This window comes from Pongo abelii, chromosome 11 (genome assembly GCF_028885655.2).
Source record: "Pongo abelii isolate AG06213 chromosome 11, NHGRI_mPonAbe1-v2.0_pri, whole genome shotgun sequence".
In the NCBI taxonomy this organism is placed as follows: Eukaryota; Metazoa; Chordata; class Mammalia; order Primates; family Hominidae; genus Pongo; species Pongo abelii.
In genome coordinates, this window is record NC_071996.2 from 130,275,755 (window position 1) to 130,294,012 (window position 18,258).

The 18,258-nt window shown below is 40.3% G+C and overlaps 1 protein-coding gene across 1 annotated transcript in view; it reads right to left on the bottom strand.

Moving 5' to 3' along the window:
* Positions 1–870: 870 nt before the first annotated feature.
* Positions 871–18,258, bottom strand: part of IRS1 (insulin receptor substrate 1) — a 63,686-nt gene continuing 46,298 nt past the window's right edge. Inside the window, exon 2 of the mRNA XM_002812931.6 lies at positions 871–1,901. The gene's annotated coding sequence lies outside the window, so the exon portion shown is untranslated. The remainder of the gene's footprint in view (positions 1,902–18,258) is intronic.

The following is an 18,258-nucleotide window of genomic DNA, read 5'->3' on the forward strand; positions in this document are numbered from 1 at the left end:
CATGCAAATGATTAAAATCTGCAACAACGAACATTGCACAACAGTCTGTGAGGTACATGCCATCTGGCTGAATGAACAGTAACACGGGCCTCAGCAGTGTGAGGGGTTCCATTTATCTCCCCTCCCTTTTGAGTAGAGCTGGGGTCCCCAAACAGTTCATCAGGAGGCAGCAGCCACTACAATGCCCTCCAACCCTGGCCCCTACCTTGTAGTCCCCACTCCCACCCAGGAAGCTTAGGCGTTCAGAGAAATAAAATGTTGCTCCTTCCAATAGTAGGGATGCGAATTCCTGATAGAGAGATAGAGGCTCCCACAGACTCAGAGGGAGCCTGATATTTGCATTAATCCATTTAACCTTTAGGAAGTTTCCTGGTAAAAAAATTTAAAAATCTGTCGGCAATATCTTTAAATGCATTCATTGCCATTTCTTTTTCACATGGAAAAAATTCCAAGACATGTATACTTCCCAAACAAGAAAAGAATTAACATTTTCACTGCTGGCTAGGTGTTTCAAAAGCAGGTCATTAAGCTTTTCTGTGCTCTCTGTACACTGTGTTTTGTTAACTAATCACTAATAGGCCAGCACCCACCAAGGCAAATGGGCCAATTACATTCAGTTAAATAATGTAATACTGGAAGTTCTCAAAAAATATGAGATAAGGTAAGGGTCTTAGGGAAGGTGACACATAGCCCTCGTCATAATGAAAAACACTTACTGGAATTTTAACTTCTGGTTAGCAAGAGCTCACTTGTCTTATCATCTTTCTCAAGACAATGCAGGAAATGAAATATATCATAATGTGTGCACAGAAAAAAATGGTGGGAATAGAGCGGAAAACTTACAGAAGTGGTGGGGTGAGGGGACAGAAGAAAAGATCAACAGTATCTAGTTTATTATGAATAGAAAGACATTTCCAGAATTTACAAACGCCCACATTGTTCATTCCAAAGAGAGCTTTTGATTTGAAGGAATCACCCATCTCCTTCTGTTTACAATATATGCAATGGAAGACTTTGATTTCCTCTTCTTATAATTTTGCTTCCATTCAATTACCAATTTTAAGCTGACACTTGAAAACACCCAGTCAAATATATCCTTCTTCAGTTTAATTAACATGGCCTATTGTCTTACAGGAAAAAATACAAAATTCAGATTAATTCTTATAAGGAACTCAGCTCAACATCAGGTTTATATTACAAGAGATAGTATCAGCAAATATAACTATACAATTGAGAACCATCTATGGCACTATGATTCTTATATTATGTTTTCTGAATTACAATCTTAAAACAAGGATCATACCCTATTCTACTCTTTTAAGCCTTGTTTTAAGCACTTGCTCCACTCTTTACAACAGAACATTGTATACCTTCATCCCACATCCAAAAAAAAGATGTGCTGTAAGAAAAGTTACATTTTCATTAAAAAAATTACACATATAAATCAAAACCTATGTTAAATATTTAATACTTTCTCCACCCAACGTGAACAGTTTTGTATGAAATAATTTACAATGATGCTTTGTCGTACATAGTTTCAGCAGCAGATGAAATGTATTTTGTAAATGCATTGAGAGTAAACCCATTCTCTCATGACATGGTGATGGGCACATCAGCTCACTGTGGCCAGCTAAGTCCTTAAGGTTGAAGATGAAGTTTATGCAGACTCATTATTCTGGTGTCACAGTGCATTTTTTTTTTTTTCGCTTGGCACAATATAGAACGTGCAGTTCAGTCAATGAAATCCTGAGGATTGGATAAAGTAAACAAACTGAAATGGATGCATCGTACCATCTACTGATGAGGAAGATATGAGGTCCTAGTTGTGAATCATGAAATATTTAGAGTCTGGGTACCCATGAGTTAGAGGAGGATTTGCTGAGGTCATTTAGGTCTTCATTCTGAAAAGAAAAATGAAAGAATTCATCACCACAGGCATCTCAAACTGCACAATCACTACTTTAGAACCTTTGTCTTACAAGCGGCAGTGTCACATAAACTGAAGTTACAGGCACAAATAGTACCGTCCACCTAAATATGATCAACAAACTGTATTTAGCTTTTTATTTATTTCAAAATGCAAGAGTCTAAAGAAATCACTAACCAAAAGTCATCAATGTGGAATCTGTAAACAAATCAACATGATCTGGATGTTTCAGAGGTTTAGCAAGGGAAAAATAGAAAATTCTTTGGTGTTGTGATTGAAGCAAAAACATACATCATCAGTTGCTATGTAAAATGACCATCCAATATGAGCGGGTTGTAGTCAGTCTGTATTCTATCTCCTTCTGGTTGAAAGTCAGCTGCAGATTTTAGAATTTGAAGTTGCAGAGCTTCACATGACAAAATCAGAAATCAATTTTTAATGTGCACAAACATTGTTTGACATGAAAATTTTAGATGCAAAGGGAGAACCAAGCAAAACAGACCTACTTAATCATTAAATAAGAAAACAAAAGGATTCAGATTTACGTCTAATAGAAATGTTATTTAGGCAGAAGCACAGCATTTCTTCTTCGCAAGTCAAGAAGGTAAATTTTAAAGGGGCGCTATCCATGATTCCCCTTCAGAATGAAGACTCTTTTTCAACCTCATAAAGCATCTTTTACTCAAGTATTACACTACATAGTCTTTTACAGGTCCTTGTTTTTCATGCATTCAAAACATATCTATAAATATCAGTATCTACAGAGTGCATCAAAGGGTATTTAGCACAGAGTAGATCAGAAACACTTGTTGAATGAGTACATGGTTGCACTAAATACTAGGAAGTGTAGAGAGTTGGATTCTGTTGGAAGCCCTGCCTGCTAGTAATTCTAGAAAGGAAGGCAAGTTCTGTTCATAAATACATGGCATGTGAAGTAGACATCAGCACATGCCAAGATACATGCATGGGGGCAATAGCTCTAGACACATGGAGGATGGAAAGACTCCTCCCAGCTAGGGGTGTAAGGGGAGCACCTCACTGACACACCTGGCTTGGTTTTGGAAGAGAAAGAATAATGTGGGGATGTGGAAACTGGGATTGTGTCTATGTTGCTTTGGTGTTGCAGTCCCAGAAGATAACACAAGGCTTGCCACACGGTGGTACTTAATAAATAGGAGTTAAATAAATGAAAAGGAAAAGGACACTTCCCATTGAGAACATATGACAAGGTCCTACAGGGTGAGATGGTAGCCGTGAGCAGGCTCAAGTAGAGGATGTGGCTTCACTGGACCCCAAGATATCTAAGGAGGGATAGAAGGAATTAAGTCTACGAATGTAGGTTGAGGTAAATGGTGAAGAACCTTGAATGACAAGCTAAGAGGTCTTTATCTAATTATAGAGACAACAAGGACATGCTACATTGACATAAGGTCAAGATGTGGCAGTAATAATCCACATCACCTACAAGGATAGTGACAGCTTCCAAAATACATGCAACGAAAGTGTGGACCAATATATTAGGGTGGTGCAAAAGCAATTGCGGTTTTTGCCATAAAAGAAATTGCAAAAACCACAATTACTTTTGGACCAACCTCATATCTTTTTCCCTCTGTCTCCTCTTGAAGGGAATGATCATGGCTGGGATCAGTCATCATTCATTACGCAATGGTTTTCTGATAAGTCAAAGTTTACCAAATGATGACTCTAGTTTTAGGAGATTTCTATTTATTTTTAAATATTAACTCTGCCTCTAAAAGACAGGTAAACAAACTGTTTTTTTTAACTGACTAATGAAGACTTGGCATGATGATCCCAATATAAAAACAAACAAAGAAGGAAGCATTCCAAGTTTGCCCTTTAATTGCCAGAGAAACAGGATTTACTCTGTGTGTCTACAATTGTGGTGTCTACAAATGAAAGGAAAGCCCATCCCTTCACAAGCCATTGGTATGCTAGGAAACTCCCCACAACAAGCTCCAGATCTCTTATTGACTGTCAAGCTTCTCCTGAATGCATATAGGAATGTTCCCACCAGAATTTCTAGATTAGCGCTTAACAGAGCTTCACAGCTCTGGGCCCCTAATTAGGCAGGAAGGCCACACTTTATTAAAGGACTTGTGACAGACAAACAAACTGCCAAACATAAAATGGGGGAAAAGCAAAGGGCATATGCTATGTTTTTCATTTCATATCTGGCTCTTCTCCAGAAGGGGTGGGTGAACAGCTTAGTACAGGAACACACTGTACCCTCTTTTATCATCACACGTACCAACCTGCACGGATGCATAAGGACAGAGACCCAGGGCCCTGTGAGGAGAGGGAAAAAAATGTGGCTTCACTGGGTGCTGAAATCTATTGCTTTGGGCCACTTGGAAATGATCCCTGTCATTATCCACAAGTATGTTCAAAGAGCAGGGAATAAAAGGACGTATCAAGTCCATTGATACCTTCCTTCCAAAGTCTTACTTAGCACACTACTTTTCAAAGCCCCTTATCTTAAGTCCTGATCAACACTTGTCTCAAAAGGGAAAGTCTGAAGTTCACACCTGTTTGTCTTTGTACAGGGTGTGTGTATCTGTGTAGGCACATAAACTTTAGCTACCAAATAATGACATGGACATCCTTCAGTGAGAACTGCCCTTCACAACAGCCAACTTGGGGGCTACATACTTATTCCAGTCATGCAGCCATTGTTTGCAGCATTTTTGGAATGCCTGCTCAGCCTTGGGCATATTCTTTTGAATAGTCTCTATAGCAGCCAGTCTTAGCCCTCTGAGGACATGTTTGATCTTTGGAGACAGCCAAAAAGCTTTGAGAGCCAAATATGGTGAATAATGGGACTGATTAAGCTGGGTAATTGTTCCCAGCGAGGTGTTATCTAAAGCCAAAGAGTTCCGAAACCGAAGTTCCAAAATCAGAGTTGTGTACAACACTTGCTCTGATGAGTTTGTTGGAAAGGAAGTCTCCTCACTTTAGAGACAGACCTCAACATATGCTTAATGAGACTAAAGTTCATCTGTCTGTATCTCCCTAGTTCCACATACTCACAATCAAGCAAGGCTGAACTTGAATAAAGCAACTCACTCAAAAAAGGCAAACATTTGCGTAACTTAATATATTTTTTAAAAAAGAAAAAAAGCAATGCCCATACTAGGGTCTTGGAGTCAGTCATTCAATGCAATAAGCATAAATACAATGATAAAGACTGGAATAAGGAGGGGAAAAGCCTGCATAGGCGTACATATGTTTAATACACTTTATATATACACCACTTCAATTGACTGAAGGGAGACAATTGACAGACCAGAGGTAGCAAATACTGCTACAAAGTTTTACAAATGCAAAAATTCATTTGTAACAGGCAGAAACTGGAAACAAAAAAGCAAAACATTTCCTTAAGAGAAGATACTGTGCAAATATCAAGTGGTGATGTTCCTACAATGCATTCTCTCTGGTTACATCATTGGGGAATAACTTCTGAAGGCAGAAATACAATGCACCTGTCACGAGATTTAGTAGCAGGAAATTACATTTTGACAAAATTTCATCACCACATCAGTATCTACTATGCCTTTCTGCGTGTATATTCTCGTAAGATAAAACCCACCTAATCCTATTGCCAGTAATGAAAAATGTAATTTTTAAAGCATTATCAAATAAGTCAACACTTGAGCAACGCTACTTGAGACCTATGGATTATTGCATTATTGCATCTAGTAGGAATTTACATCTTCTGGGTTCTACCCACTTAAACTATGCCTACAATAGCTGAAAAACAAATAAAGACTTTGCTTCCTTTTACATTGTCTCAGCTTATTGATCGTTTTTTACTGGGAAAGCAGCTGGAAATAGCACAAGAGTATAAGTATGATGGAAAGATCTGTACACTTTCAGCAATGCATTCTTGGTCAAAACAATTGACAAATGTTTTTATCCTGTATTTATATGTTTTGAAACTTCTTGCTAATATGTTAAATCAAGGGCAATATAGTAATACAAACCTAGTTGGGGCATTGCTAGTTGTTTCTACTTTTACTAGGGAAATAAGAGTAAAATATTTTAAGTTGCTTGGCCAATGTCATATACTAAATTGTTAGAAAGTAACTCCTCCTTATCCAACTGTGCTTTAAAAAAATGACCGTAGGATGACTTTTTTTCAATAGAGGTCATTGTTTGAAATCTTATATTGTAGATGGAACTATAAAATTAATATAAATTAATTTCCTCCACTTAAAGAAATGAATCAAAACAGCATATTTCTCTTTCAGTTAACATAAACAGCTGTGTTTTTTTTAAATGTATCTTGAATATAATACAGAAAATGTATAAAATACAGGAAGATGTAAAGAAGAAATAAACATGACTTATATTCCCCGCCACCAGAAAAACCACTACTCAGCTGTGGTTGTAATCTCACAATCTACCTAAAGGATTTGAACTTTTAAAATGCTGCATTTAATGACCCCCCAAAAAGTCTAAGTAGGAAAGGAAAATACTGTTTTAATCATACTTAGATCATTCCCATTCTTAAAAATCCATGATGAGACAAATTTTTTGAAATGTTACCCAACTTTTTAAAGCCTCCTGGTATTCCATCCCTTTCCCATCATCTCAATGCATTGTATAATATGGGGAGAGTTGGAATTTGAAAGTAGGAAAATCTTCTGGCTCCCTGGCTTTAGTTTCCAAAAGCCTCAGTATTTAAAGGAATGGCACAGGCAAAATATTTGGAAGAGCCAGGAGAACAGAAGGATTCCTCTCAGGTTAGAAAAGATTCCCTTCATGAGAGCAGAGGGGTCAGTGGGTAGCTCTCTACCTTGCAAGATTCTGACAATGATGCCTGTAACCTCTCTCTATTCTGTCTTCGCACGTCTGTTGATTTCTTATTTCACACAATTACATTAAGCTGCGTACCCCTCCCTCCTACCACAATTCTTCAGTTACCTCACTGCTGATACACTTAATTTACAGTACCACTAACTGGAAGTAAATCATGTCTTCTAGAATGCTTATTAATAAAGCACCTTACAACACACACATTCAGCATACCTGAATCTTTCAAATGAGCCCAGTAAACACACACACACACACACACACACACACACACACACACACACATATTATCATCAGTCTCAAATACCTTTATAGTTCTGGTAATAGATGGGTGTTCTTCATTAAAATTCATACCTCAATAAAATCCCACTATAAAATCTCAGATGAATAAAAATGACCACTGACCTATGGATAGACTGTGAAACACTTATTAAAGGAAGTTCCCAGCTTAAAGCCTTCATTCTAGCATTTGAGTTAGTAGCACAGAAGGAGGAAGCTGCATTCTCCTGGTCCAGTGCTATTAGCTATGGTCATATTGCTGATACAAAAAGAAGAGCTAAATCCAGAGAGCCTCTAAAGTCTGGGACATGGTATAATCTCCTTGTTCTTTACAAGGGACAGCTGGGAAGTATGGGGGCAAGCTGAAGCTTGGAAAAGGAGAAAACTAACCAGTGAATGCTCAATTCTCAACTCTAAAGCCTTCAGATCATAATCACACACATCAAGTGAAGATTGAGCTAAAGTTAGAGGTAAGACCAACATGTTTGCTACTTGGATGTTGAAAGGAGAAAGCCATTTTAGTTAAAGAAAGGAAACCAACTTCTTTTAAAACAGGCCAGGATTGAGCTGGAAAGAACTTGGTTTTGTGGTCTTAAATGGCAAAGGGTAAGCCAAACAGCCAAGCCAGTGCTTTAATGGAGCTGCTTAAATAGCACTTTTGCCTGGTGCAAGTCACATGGGAGAGGGCTGGTGAAAATAACAAGGTTGCTGGCCAGATCTTCCAGTGTGCAGTGTTGCCAAGGAAGAAAATTCAGGGAGAGTTGCCAACATGTGAGAGGCCATCTCGCTCCAGTTCCCCTTTTGTCCCAGTGAAAAAGCTTCTGGCAGGGCTGGTGACTTCAGGAGACCACCAATGAAGAAAGGCACACGCATTATGAAAAAAAAAAAAAGAAGACCGAAAGTCGACCATCAAGCCTGTCAGCTCTGGCTGAGGCTACTGGGCTGAATTCTGTCAGTCTCGTGAATTTCTCCTTCCCCAGCTACCAAAGGCAGAAGTAGATCCTGGAAACTTTTCAGGATGGTTAGGAATTTGTGGAGAAGACAGACTAAAACAAGATTTAGTTCTCAGTAATTAAAAGTATTCTGTTAGTGATATATTGAGGAACTCTGAATAAATATTAATATATCTTTTAAGCCAAAGAATATCCACTTCTGTTATTTCCCATTCTTTTTATTAACAGGAAGCATGCTGATAAAGAAAATGAGGTCAAGACCATAATAGCTTCTCCCCTCAAATGTAAATCAAAATGTTCCCAATCTCCCTTTTACCAATACTATAGTTTGTCCTATGTACATGACAGATTCAAGGTAAAAGGACTTAGGAAAAAAAACAAAAAAAAAGTCCCTCTTCATTTCAAGTCGGACCACATGTACTCTCAGGCAGAAAGATTTAATTTTTTTTTTTTCTTTTGGAGACAGAGTCTCACTCTGTCACCCAGGCAGGAGTGCAATGGTGCCATTTAGGCTCACTGCAACCTCCCCCTCCTGGGTTCAAGCAATTCTCCTGCCTCAGCCTCCCGAGTAGCTGGGATTACAGGTGCACACCACCATACTTGGCTAATTTTTGTATCTTTGGTAAAGACGGGGTTTCACCATGTTGGCCAGGCTGGTCTCGAACTCCCAACCTCACGTGATCCACCCGCCTCGGCCTCTCAAAGTGCTGGGATTACAGGTGTGGGCCACCGTGCCCAGCCAGGAAGCTTTAATTTTAACAGAGCTCAACCAAAATAAACCTGTTACAAAAAGACATGAAGGTAATATGACAGAATATTCCCTACTAAGTGAGAATGTCATACGAATGCCTTTCTTCTGCTTTCATGGGCACTATTTCTGCAGGATCCTTTCCCTCACAGAAATTTCATTTCAGTTCTGAGGTTTCTATTGTAATTTCACATCACTTTTGGGTTTGGGGTTTTCTTTGTAATGGTCAGATTACAGGATATAGGTTTTATAGGTCTGGCTTTGATACAAACCAGTAGACTTGCATTACAATCACAACTTCATTTAGTGTATGGATGGTGAAAATTGTGTGCAATACTGCAATTTCTATAATTAGACAAAAGGGAATCAGGCAGACCCTATTTTCACTGCCTTTGCTTTTTTTGTTAAAAACTAATAGATTTCTCATTCTTTGCCCTCTCCCTGGAGTCAAATTGCTTCAAGAAAGCAAGCGTTTGATTTTACATTTGAGTAACTGTCTGACTACCCAATTGTTTCTCAAGCATCATCAGTTTTTCCATAATAGCCCAGGAATCAGGCACTGAACAAGCATTTGCATAGACATCCCTGGTCTGCAGCAGACTGAGGTAAGAATCATTAACACCACTGACATCACTTTTGGCAGCTGGAGAAGTGGGAAAACCTGTGTTTAATCTATTTCCTACTCACCGCAAGTTTTAGCTGGAGTCCCCGATAATATGGGTTGTGGTTAACTTTATGGAAGAACTTGGTCATGTAAGAAAAATCTACTGAATTGAACAAGCATCTTCCAAAACAACCATGAGGTACCTCAGCTGTGGGGCCATGATCTTCCCATAGGTTTTTCTGATCCTTAAACAGGCCTAACAGAGGACAATGCCACTCCCAACAGTTTCTAATAGGGGCAAGCTCAACCTCAGCAGAAGATTTTCCCTACAACATACATCTAAGGCAGGGGTCCTAAATTCCCAGGCTGTGGACCAGTAGAGATCCATGGCCTGTTAGGAACCGGACTCCACAGCAAGAGGTGAATGGTGGATGAGCATAAGCACCTGAACTCGGCTTCCTGTCAGATCAGCAGCGACATTAGATTCTCACAGGAGTGTGAACCCTATCATGAACCGTGTATGCAAGGGATCTAGGTTGCACATGCTCCTCATGAGAAAATAATGCCTGATGAAACCATTCATCCCCCCACCCCCAGCCATGGAAAAATTGTCTTCCATGAAACCTGTCACTGGTGCCAAAAAGGTTGGAGACCCCTGATCTAAGGAACCTCTCCAGGAAGCCATCATCTTACAGAAGCAAAAAAGGTTTAGCCTTTGTTTTCCTTTCTGTGTTGAGGAGAATATCAGGGGGAAAATGTTGAGAAGAATTTGATCTGGGATTCTTTGAAGCGAACTGTTCTTTAAAAAAAAAACAAAGTGGTCTAACTATTGAAGAAACACTCCCTCTCTGAAACCAGTTGAAACTGATTATAATATAAGTATATGGCAGCATATGTCAAATGTATTTGACCCACAATTCTCATTTGCTTTACCTGAAGAATATTTGTTATGGAAATGCAAGTCATAAAGATTTCTGGGCTATGATAGCAATTCTTCAACAAAAGTCAATGTAAAAGGAGCAAGGAAAAGTATACCATTCATCTTGGATTTCAGAAGGCCATACATAGGCAGGAACCATATTAATTAGCTCATGTTAAAGAGGAAGCTATTAACTGTTGCTTACAGTAAAGTAATAATGCAATAAATGTGTGTTTCCCTTGAGTTGCCTCTTTCTGGGTGACAAGTGAGTAACCTGTACGCGATTTTGAATTTAAAAATTTACTTTAGGGAATTCAACCCCAAAAAAGGTTATTTTCAGAATGAAGATGGAGCTATTACATGGCTGTCATGCTTTTTAAAGACTGATAATTTTGTTTAAGTCAAAACTTATTTCTGAATTAAAATTTCAAAGGAAACTAAGACAAGTTCCATTATCCCATCTCTCAGTGTTCTTTTCTCTGTGATTTCAGGCAAGTGGCTCACCCTCCAAAATCCCAGATGTTTTCATCTGTAACACAGGTAAGCATTGCCCATTTCACAGGGTTCTCATTGAGATTAAATGAGATAATACACGACATTTTCTTATCATTGTGCCTGACACATAATAAGCCCTCAATCATTAGCTCTTAGTGTAACCACTATTATGAACAACTAGAAACCCTTGGATCCCACATCTTTTGCTGGTACCTGAAAACACACCAGCCAAAAACAATGTGGTGGAACTAGCAAGCAAGGATGAATCCACCAACCAAATGCCAGGCAAGGACTGAATCAGAAGCCAAAATGAAGATGCATCTTGCGAAGAAAGGACAAAGTTATTTCAGAAAGGAGGAAGGGGAAAATGCCAGAACAAAAAGAAAAAGTAAAAGTAGCCGTAGATGTGATATGTAATACAACGTTATACAAGGACCTGTCTACCTACACAGGAAAGAGTACAAATTCAATATTGAGACAGTAGCACTCACATACAAAGGGGAAGATCTCAAATGAATGCTATCTACAGAAACATGAGAAAGGCCACTTTTATTGCTTGAAAAAAATCAGAAGCTTGAAGCCCCCTACTCTTTCTAAGTCTGCTAATGAAAGACTTCTCATACTACTGAAAGTATTCACAAAGAAATCACATGAACATGCTTAAATGGGTGTTCAGTGAGATTCTTATGCATTATTTCTAGGTTCTAAAGCATGTTTATGATTGTTGGGGGTGGGGGCAGGGAATTCGGTGGCTTTTGTTTCCAAATTCTTTTCCCCAGTCTCTCATCTGAAGGAACTGAACAGGAGTGTGATCTAGCCAGTCAATGCTGCTTGAGTGACGATGAAAAACTGAAATTGCTGCCAGATGCACATCTAATCGTTGGCAGCTGGAAGAGGAGGGAGGGAAATCTCAGAAAGATAATCTAAAATAATTGATAATGCATCCACTGCTTGCAGCTCTAAGGTCACTGAGGCAGACAATGGTGCAAATTTCTAACTGACTGCCTTGTGTAAAGAGGCAAAATTTTTTCAGTTGACAATGAGGGATCGACCTTTCACCTACTGACCCCAAAGCTCCTGTTCTTTTGCTTTCATCTTTCAAGTCTTACTTCCACTTTGTTCCTGCCCCTCTCTATTTTCTCCATTATCTGACATTTCAGCCTCTTTCTTTTTAATGTGGAAAAAGCCACTTGCTTAAAAGTTCCCTAACAGCATTCTTTTTTTTTTTTTTGAGACAGTCTTGCTCTGTCACCCAGGCTGGAGTGCAGTGGCTTGATCTCAGCTTACTGCAACTTCTGCCTCCCAGGTTGGAGCGATTCTCCTGCCTCAGCCTCCCAAGTAGCTGGGACTACAGGCACGCACAACCACGCCTGGCTAATTTTTGTACTTTTAGTAGAGACGGGGTTTCACCATGTTGGGTAGGTTGGTCTCAAACTCCTGACCTCAGGTGATCCACCTGCCTCTGCCTCCCAAAGTGCTGGGATTGCAAGTGTGAGCCATCGTGCCCAGCCCCTAACAGCATTCTTAAACGAAACTGCATATCACATTATTGCAGGGTTGAGCTGCCTGTCTGGCTAAGCTAAAAGCATCCCGTGGACAGTTGTGCCCCATTCTTAATAAACAGGTAGTGACAACTTTTAGCTAAGGAACTGTCATTAAGAAATATTTATAGTGACTGTTATGGACTGAAACATGTCTTTCCTTGCAATTTATATGTTGAGATCCTAACCCTCAACATGATGGTATTAGGAGGTGGGGCCTTTGGCAGGTAATTAAGTCATGAGGGTGGAGCCCTCATGGGTGGGATAAGTGCCCTTATGATGAAACATGAGAGCTTGCTTTCTGCTCTCTACCACAGAAGGCTACAATGAGGAGACGGCCATTGCAAACCAGGAAGAGGGCACACCACACCAGGGTCTGTGGTGCCTCGTTCTTGGACTCCCCCACCTCCAGAACTGTGAGAAATAAATGTGTGTTTTTTAAGCCACCATCAACTCAATTTTGTAATAACAGCCCAAACTAAGACAGAGACTCTGAGGGGACTACAGTCCCAAGGGAAACAAATGGGGTCACCTTCAGACCCATGGAAGGACCAGACAGAAGCCATCCATCTGGCCTTTGGCAGAAACACGCTCGTGAGGCTCAACCAATTTCTCTTTGCAGACACCCTGTAGTCTCCAAGCATTTCACTAAATCTCTAGGGTAATGGTTCTCAGTTTGTGTGGGTGAAAAAATTTTGCCCCACAGGGGACATCTGGCAATGTCTGCAGATATTTCTGGTTGTCATAACCAGGATAGGGGTTGGGGAGGAGAGATGCTACTGGCTTCTAATGGGTAAGGGCCTGGAATACTACTAGACACCTTACAACACAGTGGACAGCCTACTGCAACAAATTAACAGTTTAATAAAATGGAGAAAATACCTGGTTTCACAATCATTTGCAAAGCTCAGGGAGATAATGAGATAAGGCTGCAGTGAACAAGGAGACACATTACTTACACGACCCATTCATCACGCTCATTGCCCTCAAATCTCTGAGAGTAAAAAAAAAAAAAAAATCCTCAACGGCCGGGCATGGTGGCTCACACCTGTAATACCAGCACTTTGAGAGGCCAAGGAGGGCAGATCACATGAGGCCTCGGGAGTTCAAGACCAGCTTGGCCAAATGATGAAACCCCATATATACTAAAAATACAAAAATTTGTCAGGCGTGGTGGTGCATATCTGTAATCCCAGCTACTCAGGAGGCTGAGGCACAAGAGTCACTTGAACCCAGGAGGTGGAGGTTGCAGCAAGCTGAGATCTAGCCACTGAACTCCAGTCTGGGAAACAGAGCGAGACTCTGTCTCAAAAAAAAAAAAAAAAAAAAAAACCAAACCAAAACCTTAAATATTAGATTCCTTCTGTTCCAGAATTAGTAGACTTTAAAAAATAAATTCACTTTAAAAAATAAATCCACTAACTTTATTCTCTAAGAGGCTATTCCTAAATCAGAACGCTGTTTCATAGAGGTTTTCTCTACTTTATAAGATAAATATCCACACCTCGGAAGATAATTTATGATCAAAAAACAAACAAAGAAACAAAACAAAACAAAACCCAGTAGTCAAATGCAAGAATGAGATACAAATCGTAGTTGCTGTTTCTGTGTTCAAAATGTCTTCTCAGGAAGATGCTTTTAGGTCTGCTTTCCCAAAACTTAATATTGACAAAAAACAGCAAAGGGGGGATGCGTAGGGCACATATATCATCATCCGTGAGTACACAGGGTTCCAGATTCTAAAAATTAGACAACGAACAGAACAAGTTGATTTCCAGGTGGTTAAATACCAGGGTTTTCAGATTGAACCCTGAGGCAGTGGTAAGAAGAACAGATCCTCCTTAAATATAGCAACAGGAGCTGTTGCAGGTCCCAGAGTACACCAAGAAAACAACAGCTTCTATTCTTTCTAGACCATAGCCTGAGACGCTGACAAAATGCTTTCAAAATAAAAGGGAGCCACACAATTTCACCTTACTATCAAACATCAACAGGCTATAATTAACACTTAATTAACAGCATTATGGTGAAATCTGCTTATTCTCCTCAAAAACTGCCTGAAGCTTTTTTTCCCCATAAAATTATTATATGTCACAAGCGGGCCATGGCCTACCTGTTCCTTTGGTTTCTCCACGCTTTCCTTCTGTAACAATGTAAGAAAGAGTTGTGGCCAGGCAAATGTCCTTGGAAAGCCTTATCCTTTAGAGATAGTTTTCTTCCTTCCTGAATTCTCTTCACTCCCAACCATCAGCAATACTCACCAGGACCCCTAAACACAGCCACTGACTTGCCCCACATCATTTCTTCTGGGATTGTCTTTGTGGGAATTTCCAGTAGAAACAAAGACCTTCCCAGGGACTCTTGAGCAGAGATGGGAGGATTGCTAAGTCCTTGCTAATTTCCACTTCTCTAATGCATAGTTAGAAAAAGTCAATAGGAAGTTGACTTGAGAACCATTTGCCATAAGTCAATAAGCTGGGACCCTTCCCCATGGTGGCCTCCTCCGTCTGCCTTCGACCATTTAGTGGTTTTCTTGCACTTTTTCCAGAGATAGATCCAAGAAATAAAATGAAAACTGAACAAAAATTCAACTTAGTCCATTTTTCCCACCTGAGAGTTCTATAAAAGTGGGAAGAAAGATGGTCTGAATGACTAACAAAAAGATGCACCTGGATGAGTTATTCCAGTGTTTGTTTTGACTGCCCTATTCTCATTTCTACAGGCAGCATCTACCACATGACCAAGCCACCATATAAAAAGCTCATGAATTAATATGGACAGAGCAATCAAAAAGTCCCAGGCCTGGGATTATGAGGGTTTCCTTGACTGTGTGGTATTGTTGACTTAGAATCATTAAATGAGTGGCCAGGCATCATGGCTCACGCCTGTAATCTCAGCACTTTGGGAGGCCACGGCGGGTGGATCACCTAGGTCAGGAGTTCAAGACCAGCCTGACCAACATGGTGAAATCTTGTCTCTACTAAAAATACAAAATTAGCTGGGTGTGGTGGCGCATGCCTGTAATCCAAGCTACTTGGGAGGCTGAGGCAGGAGAATCACTTGAACCCAGGAGGCAGAGGTTGCAGTGAGCCAAGGTTGCGCCATTGTACTCCAGCCTGGGCAACAAGAGCGAAACTCCATCTCAAAAAAAAAAAAAGAATCATTAAATGTGTTGTCTGAGTTCATGCAACTGGTTAGTAGTAGCACTAGGGTGAGACACTAAGGGTTCTCCTCACTACCAAATCAGTAAAATCTTAATAGCATAACTATTTAGTGAAACGGAAAGATCCTAACAAAAGACAGAAATCAAGGTGATATTCAATGTAAGGGCCAAAGAAGATTCTTGGCTGACAAATCACTACATTAAAAAATGGGGACTTCCACAGGTGAGGGGGGTAAACATACAGCAGTAAAAAAGACCCAAAAATGTCTTCAGTGACTATGAATGTATTGTAAAGGAAGAATACATATCAAATTTAGTTCAAAATGTTTTAATATCATGGGTATTAGATTAATAAGTTGAGGTACATAAACACTTGCTAAAATATTTCCACTATACTTGGTAATATCCTAGTCATCAATATAGGACCATGTCTAGCTTTAGTGTCCACTGTTAAGCCGTACTAAAGAAAAGCACAGAGAAAATATCCAGATTATAAGGATATAGAATAAAGTGGCACTTCTCTAACTTAAATGTGCTTAGGATCTCCTGGGGATTTTGTTAAAGTGCAGATTCTGCTTCATTAGGTTTGGGGTGGGGTCTAAGATTCTGCCTTTCTAACCAGCTTACAAGTGACCCCAATGCTGCGGGTCTAAGGACCACACTCTCAGTGGCAAAGGAGTAAAGAACCAAAAAGGAAGGAGGAAACCAACTATTTAATTTCTATAAATGAATACTAAGAGGGCTTAGTTGAGGGCCAATAAGGAGGCTACACCACAAGCCATGTCTGTAGGGTGAATGGGCTTTGACTGCAGAAATAGTTTTGAATTAAAGCATGGAGGAAATTTTCCAGGTGGATTAGGTTCTAGAAGAGTTAACTAGAGAAGAATGAGAAACTTCTGCCGCCAGGGCTCTTGAACAATACAGATTTGGATGACTGCAAAGAGGACATTGGGGGAAACTACAATAGTTAGAATTCCTTAAAAGACTCCACACGGGTATTTTTTTTTTTTTTTTTTTTTTTTTGAGACAGAGTCTTGCTCTGTCTCAGTGCAATCTCGAATTGCCCAGTGCAATCTCGGCTCACTGCAAGCTCCACCTCCCGGGTTCCCGCCATTCTCCTGCCTCAGCCTCCCGAGTAGCTGGGACTACAGGCGCCCACCACCATGCCCAGCTAATTTTTTGTATTTTTAGTAGAGACGGGGTTTCACCGTGTTAGCCAGGATGGCCTCGATCTCCTAACCTCGTGATCTGCCCGCCTCGGCCTCCCAAAGTGCTGGCATTACAGGCATGAGCCACAGCGCCCAGCCAGGTATTTTTTTTTAAACCCTGCTTAGTGTTCAGGCTAAGGAGAAAGGAAGGCCCAGTGACAGAGGCCGATGCTCAGGGGAGGGAAGAGGGATTGAAACTGTGACCCAATACATTTCTATCTCTTTACAAAATGAATGCGGGTGACTCTGACACCTGAGAGGCTCAGTTAGGAGGAACTGAGGTAGGGCCACGTACGTTAGCTCAAAAGTGATAGAACCGAAAAGAAACAGGGCATTCCCCAAACTCAGTGAAATACATCGCCCTGCCCTACAGCCATGTTTTACCAAATGAACCACAAGGCACAAATTTGAGACTAGTTCCCAACTCCACATCTTTACTACTTGAGAGGCCTGCAGGTATAAAAAGCCACAAAACTGCCAACTCAGATCTCATCCCAAATAAATGAGTAGAACTGATGTAACAGGTAAATGACTATCATGGTCTATGACATCTTCAACTTTGAAATATCAAAAGTACTGATATTAAGACATGCTCGCTCCCATTTTCTGCTGAGTATTAATTCATCCTCAGAATCTTTCTTAAGAACAAGAAGGATTCCTTGTGCAGGTAGCTCATTCCCAGAACCATAGATGCTTGCAGAGAAAGATCCCGAAGCAGCACATTTTCTAATATCAGGGGGAGCACAGAGGCATAATGACTCAAAGGTACCAAAATTTAGAAAAGACTAAAAAATAAAAAAGAAAGGATGGTCTGTGTGTGCTAATAACTTCCACTGTGGCCAGCAGACAGTAGCAAACTGGTCCCCAATTCCTATAGGAAAGCAAACAAGCCCTGAATCAACAGCACACACTTCAGCCCTACTTATTAGGAAGTCAGCCACAGATTTGCTTTTCCAGTCAATGAAGTTTTATGGCAGTCAACAGGCCTTAATTATTACATGGCAATTTCATTCACCAGGCCTAACTCTGGTCTCTAACCCCAAGGTGCAGCTTTACCACTGGTCTGCAAGCATAGGCTACTAAAGATTTTAGGAAATGATAGGAAATGATGAGGTGGCCAGAGATACTTCCCAAGAGCTAATTTCCAAACCACTGCCGGGCAGTGCAATTCACATATCGTGTAATTCACACAGAGTTGTTTTCCTAACCAGTTGAGGCAGAGTGAGAACACATTTTACCAAGGGATATGGGATACAATGAGAATGTAATATGTAACCTTTAAAACGGTATCCAGTGTATAATCCTGCCTGTAAGGCACTCACTGCTGGACCCATGTGACCACTGGACAGCAGGAAGACCCCAGCTCCACTTACTGGCGTGGGACCTCGGACACTTGATCAGCCTCACTGAGCTGCGGTTTCATGGTAAAACAGTGATAAAATTACCTAACTCACTGTGCGGTTGTGAGGATTAAATGAGATGGTAACTGTAAAGCATGTGGCACAGATCCTAACAAGTAAGAAATTACAGGACCATCAATTCATTCTATCCAGTAGCAACAAGCCACCAGAAACCAAAATGGCCCCGA